Genomic DNA, 14333 nt, shown 5'->3' on the forward strand with positions numbered 1-14333 from the left:
TTCTCTTAGAGATAGGGATAGTGAGGTTTTCTTTTTCATAAATAAAAGTCTACAACTACAAATATACCACCTTTGTGCCAGCTTCCTTCTTCGACACCCTTTGAAGGCGCTGTGAATGGATGGGCCATAGTAATGAGACTTTCCTCTCAAATGTTGTCCAAGAGTGACTTCCTATGTTGTACCCTTCTTTGATATAGAAGGCTGTCCTTCGATCTCATCCGGGGGTGGGAGGGGTCTCTGGAGGAGATCTCCTCCGTTTCACCATCAGCCGGCATGATATCGTCATACTCATTCTTTGTGTCAGTTCTGTGAATGGAAGCTTGATCATCCTGAGGGTCATGTACTGATTCAGTGTCTGTTAATTGCAATGGTCTTTGCAGTCGCTGCTCTTCCATTGTAGGGTAAGATTGGCCGCAAGTCCACTGGGAACTGTCAGCGGATGTCTGGGTTTTGGCAGTGGACAGCAGGGTAGACAGAGTGGCAAGAATGTCTCTAGGAGCGGGTGGTGGTGGCATCCCGGTAGGTGGAGAGGTCCCCTTACATGGCAGTGGTCTGTCTTGAGGTTTAGGCTCATGTGCGACCTTAGGCAGGGGCATGTCAGGAGGAGGGCTGGAAGTGGTGCAGACGTGAATGTTGATTTGTCGTCGAAGTAAATTCAAAAGCAGATGATAATATGAAGATTAGAGATATTTTAGAAGATATGTAGTGAGAGAGATTTTTGAGGACTCCCAACACGAACATCCAGTAATAATCTGAAGATGGCTGCCAGGGGTGGAGGTAAGGGAGCTGTTACTATTGGCTATGGGCAGTATGACCCAACAGTGACTATACTAGAGCACAAAACTGCTCTGTGTTACAGAGGATTCCCAGCCTAACGACAGGGAATATTCACAGCATGCAAATCTATAAAAGATCCTATGCTGGAGAAAACCTGGCAACCTGCCCTTATTGTACAATTGACCCCCCAAGTTTTGATATTGGACCCTGGTCCTGCAGTCCTACCAATGTTTATTTGGCGTCTTAGGAAAAATTGCATTAGCACAGATGGGGCTGTACGTACATTTGTGAGCCTATGTTTTCATATGCTTAGCCCATACCTTGTGTAATGCTCTGTGATGTAGAAATCTGTGCTCTGGGTGCTCTGGGTAATAAAGGTACATTCTGTAATTTGCGAGATGCAGTCATTGCCGCTAAGTTTGAACTATTGGGCCTCCATCAGCCCTGAAGCAGGAAACTACACATTGGTTAAAGGAGGCAGCCTAGTAAGTCCCAGTCTGGAATGTGTGATGGTCTAAGCATTGGTACTCTCTGGAAAATGTAGCGGTGCCTGAGTAACATTAACATGTTGGCTGGGGAGACACTCCCTACTAGTGACATTGTACAGATGTACAGTCTGTTTTATTGATCTTTCTAGGAGTCTTTCCTTGTATCACAGATCTGTATACCTAGTTAAGGAAAAGGTACCGGGTGAGCCTAGGAGGTAATTCTTACAACGAGGCAATCTCTGTATATGGTAATGTAGTAATGATTTCCTCCTCTGCAATGCCCACTTGCACACATCCTCTACCCACCACCACCATGCCGGACTAGCCCCTGGGGAACCACACCTCACAAGCACTCTTCTCACACGGTCCAAGTATGCTCCTAACATCCCACACTCTCCCCACAACACAGACACCTCACACCCCTAACAGCCCCTCTCCTCCTATTGTCATCCACACTCCACCCCTCACCACCCCCTAACCTCCCTATGATTTAAACTGACAACCCCAAAGGACCCACCCAGGGGATCTCTGCCCTTGCCCTCACTCAGTCCCCCCGCCTGCCTTCACCGTGCCCCTGGCTCAGGGCCATCAACCACCATCCAACTAATCAACTCTCATGCATCCTAATTAACGTCAGATCTGTCACCAAAAACTGTAGCAAAATATTTAACTTTCCTCTGAAGGCCCCAACATCCTTTTCATCATAGAAACCTGGTTCTCCGAGGATTTCCGACTCATTGCACATGAGGCATTTCCCCCAGGCTGCATACTAATCGTGCACAACAGAATCAGCAGGGCAGGCGGGATCACCATCCTCCATGAATCACACCTCACCATCCGAGGAACAAGCCTGCAATGCAGACTGCGAATCCCTCATAGTAAAATGTGTCAACACCCTGTCTCTTACCTACAGCTTCTTACTCATATATATACTTCCCAGCAACAACAGAAACTTCACGGATGCCCTACCGTCTCCCTAGCGGCCACCCCTCCCTCACCATGCTAGGAGATCTCAACGTAAGGTTTTAAATCCCCCATAACCTCATGACATGACCACTCCTGGACAACCTAGAAGCCCTCCACCTGACTCAACAGGTATCAAGTGGCACGCACACCTCAGGACATACCCTAGATGCACTCTTCAGCTCCTCCAAACTGATCTCCACGATCCCCCCCTTCCACTAATCTGGACGAATCACACAGCCATCATCTTCTCACAATTGACAGCAACCTCTCCTGCACGTTTGACTAATCCTGGACCGTACACCGCTTCCCCTTGTGGAATAAGGTCATTGTAACTCCGGATTTGGATGACCCCCCTGCTTACCTCCCTTCCAAATCTCCCTTTGCCATTTCAACCAATGGCTCTCCAATGCTCTCAGACCACTCACCCCCACCAGATCCTCCTCCCACAAACAAAGCCCCTGCCCCATATGGATCACCCCTTCTCTGAAATCCCTCAAAACACAAAAGCACACCTTGGAATGCAGATGGCAGGCCACCCCATCTCCCCAGAATAGAGCTGCATACGTCTGTCAGATCAAAGCCTACAAGGAAGAAATCCGGAAAGGCAAAAAATCCTTCTACTGGAACAGAATCTCCAACGCCTGTAACAACATCAGGGAACTCCACGAGATCATCGTATTGTAGAACCAGGAAGGAGACTGATGGTGTTGTGAGCCCCAAGAGCTCTGCAGCCATGACATCGATGCTACAACTTTCATGGAACTTTTCTGGGGTCTTCTTCAAATATAAATACGTGTTCCTGTGTCAGAAACTCTCCTGAGTTTGGGGCTGAAATCTGGTGCTGATAGACTCTGCACAACTCGACCTTGCACTGTCGATTCCTGAGACGCTGATGCCCAATTGCTCTCCTCCTTCTCTCCCCCTGTCCAGTGTTATGCTGATGACACACAGCTCTCCTTCAAACTTCCCTCCACTACCTCCTCTTCCTCCTCGCTCATTCCTGATTGTCTCACTGCTATTCAGGCATGGTGCACGGCTAAAGATCTCTTCCTTAATGCCAGTAAAACCAAGATCCTTCTCATTGGGATCCCTGCTCCCCCCTCTCTCTGGCCACCCTCCTTGGGTCCTCTACCCTCACCATCTTGTGAGGGTAAAAACCTTGTGTCATCTTCGATTCCTCTCTCTCCGTCTCTCCTCACATCATGGACTTCGCCAAGAAGGCCCACTTTCAACTTCACCTCCTCAGAGGCATTCTCCCCTTCATCACCTTCTCCCAGAACCTCAATGTCTCCAGAGTTCTGGTTCTCTCTAGGCTGGACTACTGTAACAGCCTCAATCCGCCTCTTTCCCCCTTTGCCCCCTTCAACTAATCCAGAATAGGACTGCAAGACCAATCCTTGGCCTCAAGCCCAGGAACTGCATCTCTTCAGCTCTAAAATCTCTCCACTGGCTCCCGTTGTCTGCGGGGATCAAATTCAAGACCCTCTGCAACATCCACAAGGCCTACTGAGGCCTGGGACCTCGCTACATCGAACTCTCTCTCCCTAAATACCTCCCTGCTAGAGTCCTTCGGTCCTCTAGCTCCATCTATCTGCAGATCAGATGTTTTTCCAAGCAGAGAGTGCAGTGAGATCTCTGAGATCTCTCTTCTCGGCGGGTGCCTGCCTCTGGAATGGCCTCCCTGCCCCTCTCAGACTTGAGCCGGACCTCATTAAGTTTCCGGAAACTTCTCAAGACCCTGCTTATCTCTACTTCTTTCCTTCTCCTTACTTGCTAACGTCCCCATCTGCCGTTCCGACTGGTCCTCCTGGTCCCTTATGAGTCTTCAGGTTACCAGGCCCCATTGGCCAGTCTATACCAGCACACTCCCCATATCAGCACTGCCCTTCTCTGCCCCCCTTCCTGAATAGCCAGGTTGGTTGGACATCCCTTCCTGAGTCTGGTCCACCCCTGTCCTCGCACTTAGGTCCTCACACCCGGAACCCCCCTGGGCTCCCCACAGCACTTGCCTAGCTCTTGGGCCCCACTTCCCCCCTCTGCATTGTATGCAGTTCTCCTCCCTCCCGCCCCTTTGTTGCACCTCTCGTTACTGCACTTGCACGATCTGAATGTCACAAGGCCTAGTAGGACCGTTAATGTTATTATCTCCCCTACCCCCCTTTTGTCTCGTGGCACCTGGAAACATCCTTTGCTCTATAGGCAATTTATAAATATTCAAACAAATAAATAAATCTCAGAATTCAAAGCCCCTCCCTGCACTTCCTCCACCCCCGCACCTCCCAAGAACTCTGTGACACCCTCTCGGACCACTTCCACAACATAGCAGTGGAAAGAACCCGCAACATCGGTGCCAAACTAGTAGCGCTTCCGCCCTGATGGCTTGCACCCTCGTCCGACCCCACAAACCCTCTAAACGCCCTGATGGCTTGCACCCTGGCCCGACCCCACAAACCCTCTAAATGCCCGCCCTATCTTCTTCTCCTTCTCTCCCATCTCACAACTCAAATTCCTGAAGCTACTTGCTTGCAGCCGCCCGTTCGGGTCCCCAGAAGATCCATGCCCTCCTTAAAAATATCTTATCCTCAACCTGTGCAGGCAGCATTGCAAGAGCTATCATAATTCCTCCCTCACCTCAGGCACATTCCCAACAGCTTTCAAGACATCAAACATCAAACCCCTGCTAAAAGAAAATTCCCTTGACCCCCCCTACTACCGGCCAATTACAGACCTATCACTCACAACCGTTGCTTAGCCAAACTAATTGATTCAACAGGGTACTCCCAACTTTGCCTCTTTACCGAGTCCAACCTCCTTCTCAACCCTGCCCAGTCCGGTTTCAGAACCCCACGAGAAACAGAATCATCCCATGTCCCCATCTGGGATGACCTCAAACGAACCGCTGCCTCAGAAGGCTGTGCCACACTCATCTTCCTCGACCTTTCTGCGGCCTTCAACACTATTCACCACCACACCCTCAAAGATAGACTCCACTCGCTTTGCATCAGGAACACAGCAATAAGGTGGATTTCCTCCTTCCTCGCTAACCGATCACAAATTGACCCACGTGCCTCCCTGTGAGGAATTCAACCATTCACACTGGGAGTGTGCCCTCACCTGGGTTTTTTTGAAATTTTGTAAGAAATAAAATGATGGGAGTTCAACCTCAGGAAAAGTAGGGGCTAATCTGCATGCATTTTCCTATGCTTGCCACACAGCAGACACAAAGTGCACTCTGGGTGGACACAGCCCACAGCCTACAGACACAGTCCTCCCTGTCATATTTAGCTGGAAAGTGGCAGCAACAGGTACATCAAAGCATCTCAGGAAGGGTAGGGCAACACCTTCCTTTGGCCATGGTCAGCTTAATAAAAATATCAAAGGCTCAATGGATCTGCCCTGCCTTTTGTTAAGTTCTGTGTGGTGGCAGAGCATAATGATGAGAGTTCATTGAAGCAGGCCTGCGAAGAGGCCTGGTCACAGAACTAACACAAGGAACAGGAACTAACACGTCTTTGATATGCAATGTGTCAACTTGAAGCTAGCTTCCACCCCACTGTATGAAGGGCAGTGAATGTCATGTTTGGGACAACTGTTTACAGTAAGCAACCCCTACAGGGTGACCCCTTTTCAGAGGGAAGAAGAATGTGATTTGATGGAGACAGAATGTCTGTCCTCACCACAAACTTCAAGGGAGACCTGCGCTTTGATCAGGAGTCACAGAGAGCTCAATTAACCAGAGAGATAGTTTGATTCACAACAGACAATAAGATGGGTGGGACTTAGTATTACTTGTTGTCACCCCTTACCTTTGCTGTTGCAAAGCACTCTGGTTATGACCTCACGCATAACACAAGATTGTTCGTGGGGAAAAGCATCAACCAGCGTCCACCTTTTAAGGACATTTTCGAGGAAGTCGAACCCTCAAACTGCGACCAGCTGCACCAATGACTCTTGTCACGCTGCAGTCACTAAAGCCATCCGAGACCCCAACCAGCACAGCAACAACGATTCTTGACCCTGAGCTGCTGTGTAGGCCAGCCTGCAGCTGTCCGTCCAGCCTCACTTGCCAAACTGCCTGCCATCTGATACCCGCAGCTGTCTCCCGTCTTGAACTCTGTTGCAGGAGCTGCAAAGCATCCTGGAACCGACTTGACGCTGTTGAACATCAAGATCATCTCAAGCACCTGGTATACTGTGGTTCGCACCTGGTATACTGTGGTTCTGTCCCCCTGGTCCTTCTCCGAAGTCCCCTACTGACATTTACAAACCTCTTGCTCCCTTGGTGCTGAAATCAAATAACCTTGAACAGTTGAGACTGATTGCTTTACCGACTACCCTCCTGTCAGTATCCAGAGTGCATCCCTTTCCTTCATGAAACTGTTTGTCCTGTATGTTCCATCACAGGGTGAGCTATATTTTGTAGTGTGCTAGAACTGTCTGTTGTAGTATAATAAAGTAGACATTTGTATACAACCTTGACTGGACAGTCCATTTTATTATTGGGTAATTGTATTTTTGCTGTGTTACAAGTAACCAATGATCCATGACCTTGCAGAGATAAGCCTGCCGTTTCGTCCACGTTACCAAAATTGGAAAAGCAGGTTTATAATTTGCTTGTGTTTCCAATCTGTTCGGATCCCTTCTGGTGTACTAGAGGTGTGGGACTGATTGATGGTTTAGAAACAATATTCGTTCCTGGACCACTAGTGTCCCAGAAGTTGATTCGTCACACTCCTTTCTCCTCGCACTGTCACCAACAGAGTACCACATGACGCCTCCCTATGCCCCCTGCTCTTCAACCTCCACCTGTACCCCTCCCGGCTCTTATTCTCTCACATGGCCTAACCTGCTAAAACTACGCAGATGACACCCAGATCTACAAGATACCTAACACCTCTACCATCCTGACCTTGCCCCATGCTTCAGAGAAATCGACCATTGGATGACAGATGACCACCTCCTCCTCAAACCCAGAGAAATCGAAATCATGTTCTGCGGGAAGACTGCCCTCTTACCCCAACCCACCCCGTGGCTGTCCTCCCTAGGCCCTCCTCCCGCTACATCCAACTCTGTAAAGAACCTGGGATGTACCACAGATGCAGATTGGCCTCTTTCACATCACATAAACTCTGTGTCTACATCATGGTATCTCCACCTCTGCATCCTCAAACTCATCTTCCCCTACCTCTCCTACCCTCACAGAGGCCCGGCAATCACGACTATTGCCCTCTCTCACCCAGACTACGCTAACTCCCTGTACCTGGGCGCCCCAGCATCTCAACTAAGAAAACTCCAACAGGTCCAAAACACCACAGCTAGGCTCCTCTTGGCCAAAGGCCCTAGAGAGCACATCACACCCGCACTCCGTGTCCTCCACTGACTCCCTGTCCGGCGACGGTTCGCTTTCAAAGCCATGTGCATCACTCACCATGCTCTGCACAAGACAGGCCCAGAATACCTACATCACAAGCTCACCCCTTACTTTCCCAACAGAAGCCTGAGATCAGGCGCCGCATTCCTCCTTGTCGTGACTCGGACCGGAATAGGGGGTCATCCCTTTCCATCCAGGCTCCCACAATATGCAATGCGATCCTCCTCAGCATCGGCTGCATTGAGGTTCTCCTGCCGTTCCGGAAGTCCCTCAAGATCTGGCTCTCCCCCCCCCCGTGTCCTGACAAGCCCATTCCGACTCCCGTACTAAATCATCCCCTATCAATTTGGCCGGGACAGTAATGAGAATCTCTAATTATGTTCTGAGCAACGCAGAGAGAGGACTGTGGCAGAAACGCAAAGCCTTCCAGGACATTCGGATAAGTATCACACGCCATGTCAAGGCAGGGATAACCATAGGCACGGCAGCCCCACCCGTACTCCTCTGCAATCACACGCTACTTAAAAACGTATCGCACAACTCCTCTGCCATGAGAATGCAGCTCAGTCGAACTACAAAATTCCATCTAGCTGGACACATAACCAGTGCCCCTGACTCTCATACTCGCCCTATAATCTCAGAGCGCCCATCAATATGCCAGCTTTATATGGGTCCCTACCAGGGTCTTGGCCCCCCCCTACCAACCTTTGTACGGGCTAAAATGCACACACAGATTCTAAACTCCTCTGACGAATCTCCCATACCACAGACGTGTGTCCTACTAGTCCTAGGGCATTCGCCTACAGCGCTTTGAGGCCATACCAATGGGAATAGGTGCTATATATAATATCCTACAAAATAGGAAGGGCGTAAATCAATCCCACTTTAAAATCCTATCTATGTCCTGTGTGTAAAATAGAGAAGAAAGGGACTCACGAGCCAAGATTAAAGTGCGCGACATAGGGTGTCAGCGCTGGCTCTAGTGCCAGGTTACATGAGTTAATACGTGCTGCTGTTTATTTTAGGTTTGGCTAATACGCGGCGTTATACGTGCTGCATATGAGGCCATACTGTTGGCTGGGAAGTGACCCTAGGAGAGAGATGGGATGCGAGGAGGGACACACCCCCTGGGGCAAGGGGGCGGGGGGATTTTTACCTACCCATTGACGGCCCATGCCCATGGTAGCCACCATAGTCATTCCTCCCACCCGCTAGTTGCCCATCCTCTCCAAACCCTCCCACGCCCCTTTCCCGCCATCCCCTTCAGCCTAACTCTGTGCTATTAACACAACAAGTAGGCATCTCCCAGGTACTGCCATAGCGTGCCTAGGTATTACCACGTTGGCTGCAGTTGGCATCGTATATCGAGGTGTCACCATTATGGCAGTTGCTGGAAAATGCCTCTCTCAGGCCTACAAAACCAGTGATTGGTGTGCTTTCAGGCATGTGTTCAATACTTGTCATTATTCATTGGGATGAGTTGTCTTGTTTAAATTGCTGTAGGAGCAGCAACACCCTTTAGAAAGACTGAAAGATGAGGGGGGCTGGGTGGGGGTGGACCGGATTATAACCATGTGTGTGTTATAACCAGCAGCTTGTGGTAGTGGATGTATGAGGCAGTTTGAAGGTCTGGTCGTGGAGCTGTCCGGTGGTTGGGATATTTTGTAGGTGGTAGGCTAATGAGATAAGGTGTTGGTTGTGCTGAGTGTTTGCGGTTTTGTTTGAATCATGCTAGTTGTTTGAAGTATTTTCAAGGTGGCAGGATTCGTTTTTTTGGTGGCGTCATTATTTTTTGTTTTGTTATTTTCCAGTCAGGGTGGATGTTTTAGTTCTTGTGCTCTTGGTGTTGTGTGGTTGGTAGTAGCTTTCTGAGGCATTTTCCTACTGTTGGTAAGAGTAATTTGTAGAGATTGGCGAGTTTTTAGGGTAATTTTCTATTTAAATCAGAGTATAAGTTGGCGATTGGTGTTTCAGATATTGTGTTCTTGCTGGCGGAACCATGACGGAGTTTGTGGCTGTAGTGGCTTTCAGGCGTGCTGGGTATTGTTGGTGTTTTGGTCGTGGCTGATGTTTTCAGGTACTTAATGGTTATTGGTGTTTTTTTGTTGGATGTTGGGGTGTGTGACATTTTGTTGCTGGTGGTGGGTGTTTGTGGCCATTAGTAGTTAGTGGAGAGTTTATCATGTCAGGTGTTTGAGATATTTTGCTGTTTAGTGCAGGTTTTTTAGGTATTTCGTAGAGAGTTTTGGGTTTGTTAGGCGCTTATACAACAAGTACATTGTGTTTCAAAGCACCCACAGGGCAACAGGGAGGGAACATGGGATGGAAAACAATGACTACACTGGAGGATAAAGACAAACCTACAAGGCCTTGTGAGCATTGAGAGCCTGCAAGTGCAAGGAGGGAGAGGGGCAGAGGGAGAGAGGGTCAGTGCTGGAGTGCCCATGCTCGTTAGTGAGCAGCAGGTGTAAGTGCCCAGTGCAGGAAGTGCTAGTGAGCTTTCATCTGTGAAAAATAAGCGGGTAAGTGCAGGCCTACAGTGGCGAAGGCCAGTAAGTACCAAGGCAAGTGCTGTGTGTAGGCAGAGGCTGCATGGGAGGCAGGGCCCCGAAGGACACATAAGGGCCCAGGTCACCAATCACAGTCACTGTGAGATTAGCAGAGGAGGGAAGAAGGGAAGGAGGAAGTGAAAAGGAAAGTCTTGAGGAGCTTCTGGAATTTTAGAAGGTCTTGCTCAAGATGAAGAGGTAGGGGGAGGTTGTTCCATAAGAGGGAGGCAGCTCATGAAAGAGATTGGCCTCTGGCCCTCTGTTTAGCAAAACGCTGTACACACAGAGAGTTGATACCAGAGGAACGTACATGTCTAGAAGGAGAGTATTCAGTAAGAGCAACTTGCAGATAGCATGGACCCAGCCCCAGACAGCCTTGTGGATAATGCAGAGGGATTTGAACTTGATCCTTGCAGCAACCGGGAGCCAGTGAAGAGATTTTAGGGCAGGAGCGATGCAATCCCTGAGCTTGAGGCCAAGGATAAGTCTTGCTGCCCTCTTCTGGATTAGCTGGAGGGGTCGTAGAGAGGAAGAGGGTAGATTCAGGAGAAGACTATTGCAGTAGTCAAGCCTAGAGACAACCAGAGCTCTGGTAACATTGAGCTTCTGGGGTAAAGGGAGAACAGGGAGAATTCCTTTCAGAAGGAAGAGTTGACATTTTTGACATTTTGGCAATGTCCTGAGTGTGAGGAAGGAAGGAAAGAGAGGAGTCGAAGATGACTGCAAGGTTTCTGGCTTCAGATGAAGGAGAAGGGGGAGAGCCCATAGAGGATGGCCAGAGTGAGGGAAGAAAGAAGGAGCAGGGGTCCCAATAGGAAGGATCTCAGCCTTGCTGGCATTGAGGGAGAGATCATTGGAAGTGCACCAGGACTGGGTGGCAGATAGGCAGTCCGAGATGGTAAAAGATGTAAGAGGGTCAGCAGAACAGTAGAGTAACTTTGCTGAAAATGTTGGGGGAGGACATGACATCTGAAGAAAAGGTGCACCAGCCAAATAAATGGGGACAAAATTGTCTCCCGTGAAAGTTAGGGGGGACAAACACCCCTGTCCCCCCCCTAAAATTACGCCCATGACCAGGAAGTTTGAAAAAGAGTTTTGTGTCATCTGCGTAGCACTGGAAGTTGGCGTAGAAGGAGGAAATGAGGAGTGCTAGCTGAGCAAGGGGAGAGGTTGGAGCCGTGGGGGACACCAGAGGTGGAGAAAGAGGTGCCCCGAATAGCCTGGGACAAACGGTCAGTTAGGAAGGATGTCAGTCAGTCCAGTGCCCACTCTGAGATACCCAGGGTATCATGGAGTCATTTTATGAGGATGGAGTGGTTGATTGTGTCGAAGGCAGAGGAGCAATGGAGTAGGATGAGAACAGCGGAAGAGTTAGAGTCCAGGGATGGGAGTAGTTGTTCACGGGTGTTCAGAAGAGCAGTTTCCTTGCCTCTGAATTCTTACAATCCAGATTGATGGTCATGGAGACCACCAACAAGTTCAGTGTCTAGGGTCAGTTGGGAGAAGGCTAGCTTCTCCACCAGTTTCCCCGGGAAGGGGGTGATAGAAATGGGGCGGTAGTTGGCTGGACAGGTAGGGTCTGCTGAAGGTTTTTTCAGGAGGGGCGCACAAGGGAGTGCTTGAGGGAGGAGGAGAGAAAATGAGTAGCAAAAGAGTGGTTGCAGAAGTCAGCGAGGGCAGGGGCAAGAGAGCCAATGTTGTCCTTGATGGTTCTGGAGGAGCAAGGGGAAACATGTTTGGATGAGACGTTCATAGAGCGGACAACACTGGTGATCGCATCAGGTGTGACAGGGGAGAAGGAGGAGAGAGAGACGAAGAAGGGTGGGAGGCTATAGGAGGCAAGGGAGTGTCGGAGGGGTTGGGCAGAAGGGTAGCAAGGGTGCTCAGGATGTCCAGAGTTTTAGTGGTGAAGTGTGTGGCCAGTGCATTGCAGAGCGCCTGGGACAGAAGAGGGGAGGAGGAGACTGCGGAAGGGTTGGCTAGGTCCCTGCAGATTTGAAAGGGTTCAGCCGTGTTGTTGGATGCTCCAGATACCTGTGCCTGTATGTGGGCGCTTTTCTTGGCACGAATGGAGAGTCTGTATTGCCTTTAGAGCAGGCGGCAGGCCAGTTTGTCAGAGGTTGAGTCTGAGGTTTGCCTCTTCCGTTCCGCAGTTCTGCACTTGCGTTTCAGGTCTGCCAGCTTAGAGTTGTGCCAGGTGTAATGCTTAGAGGCAGGTTTCAGGTGGATCCTCATGACTGGGGCAAGAATGTCCAGAGTGTTAGTAATGGGCAGATGGGAGGGTTTTTTTAGGTATTTTGAGTGCAGAGTTTACGTTAGGATATGTTATTGCTGGTGTTGGCGTTTGAGATATTTTTCTGTTGAGCGCAGGTGTATTTAGGTATTTTGTAGCGAGTGCTGAGTTGGGAGATGTTTTGTTGGAAGGGACTTGATCGTTTCTTGGAGGTGGTGGGTTTTTATGTGTTGCGTGTTTGATGTTTGTGGTTTCGGGGAATCTGTTTTGCTGTTATTTGGCGATGGAGGCAGCTAGTGTCGGGCTGTAGGTGGGTGCCAAGCCTATTTCGGTGGTCGCTGTGCCAGGAGCCAGCTCCCGCCCGCGATCTGTATAAAGGCCTAGCCGTGGTAGGCCCTGGTTTTGCAATGGGTTATCTATCTCCCGTGCCTTCCTCCCCTTATCGGCCGATAAGGGCTTCACTTTCCGGAGAATGATTGCCCAACAGCCGGAGCTGGTACCAGGCTCCCCTGGCCGGGCCATGCGGCCTTCGGTCCCCTCGGGAGCAGGGGACACTGGTACCGCCTGGCCTGATCGGGAACTGCCGCGTCCCACGGCCACTGCCTTTGTTGACACAATCATCAGCAAACAGGCTCGTCAATTATTAATAAAAAAGTAAGACGAGGGCAGGAAACCCTATCCAGCCGGGGAGGGAAAGAGGCAGGACACCGGCAGGGACCGGTGGGAGAGGGCAGCGGCTGGCACTCGGGAGGAAGCCAGGCAAAGAGGCGGACGCGCAGGACACACAGGACCCATCCAGCGCACGGGCACACAGGCCGGGGCAGATACCCCCACCAGAGAAGGAGGGCGTCCACACCGAGGCTTGGAGCCGGTGTGCATAGACACCAGGAGCATTCACACTGAGGCTCAGGGGCTTAGAGAGGAGGGGCATCCACGCTGAGGCTCAGGGGCTTAGAGAGGAGGGGCATCCACGCTGAGGCTCAGGGTCTCAGAGGGGGGCATCCTCACTGAGACTCAGGGGCTTAGAGAGGGGCATCCACACTGAGGCTCAGGGGCTTAGAGAGGAGGGGATCCACGCTGAGGCTCAGGGGCTTAGAGAGGAGGGGATCCACGCTGAGGCTCAGGGGCTTAGAGAGGAGGGGATCCACGCTGAGGCTCAGGGGCTTAGAGAGGGGGCATCCTCACTGAGACTCAGGGGCTTAGAGAGGAGGGGGCATCCACGCTGAGGCTCAGGGTCTCAGAGGGGGGCATCCTCACTGAGACTCAGGGGCTTAGAGAGGGGCATCCACACTGAGGCTCAGGGGCTTAGAGAGGAGGGGATCCACGCTGAGGCTCAGGGGCTTAGAGAGGAGGGGATCCACGCTGAGGCTCAGGGGCTTAGAGAGGAGGGGATCCACGCTGAGGCTCAGGGGCTTAGAGAGGAGGGGCATCCACGCTGAGGCTCAGGGGCTTAGAGAGGAGGGGGATCCACACTGAGACTCGGGGGCTTAGAGAGGAAGGGGCATCCACGCTGAGGCTTAGGGGCTTAGAGAGGAGAGGGGTCCACGCTGAGGCTCAGGGTCTCAGAGGGGGCATCCTCACTGAGACTCAGGGGCTTAGAGAGGGGCATCCTCACTGAGACTCAGGGGCTTAGAGAGGAGGGGATCCACGCTGAGGCTCAGGGGCTTAGAGAGGAGGGGATCCACGCTGAGGCTCAGGGGCTTACAGGGGGGCATCCACGCTGAGGCTCAGGGGCTTAGAGAGGAGAGGGGTCCACGCTGAGGCTCAGGGTCTCAGAGGGGGGCATCCTCACTGAGACTCAGGGGCTTAGAGAGGGGCATCCTCACTGAGACTCAGGGGCTTAGAGAGGAGGGGATCCACGCTGAGGCTCAGGGGCTTAGAGAGGAGGGGATCCACGCTGAGGCTCAGGGGCTTACAGGGGGGCATCCACGCTGAGGCTCAGGGGCTTA

Source organism: Ambystoma mexicanum, chromosome 8, assembly GCF_040938575.1.
Source record: "Ambystoma mexicanum isolate Mex_15411 chromosome 8, UKY_AmexF1_1, whole genome shotgun sequence".
Classification (NCBI taxonomy): Eukaryota; Metazoa; Chordata; class Amphibia; order Caudata; family Ambystomatidae; genus Ambystoma; species Ambystoma mexicanum.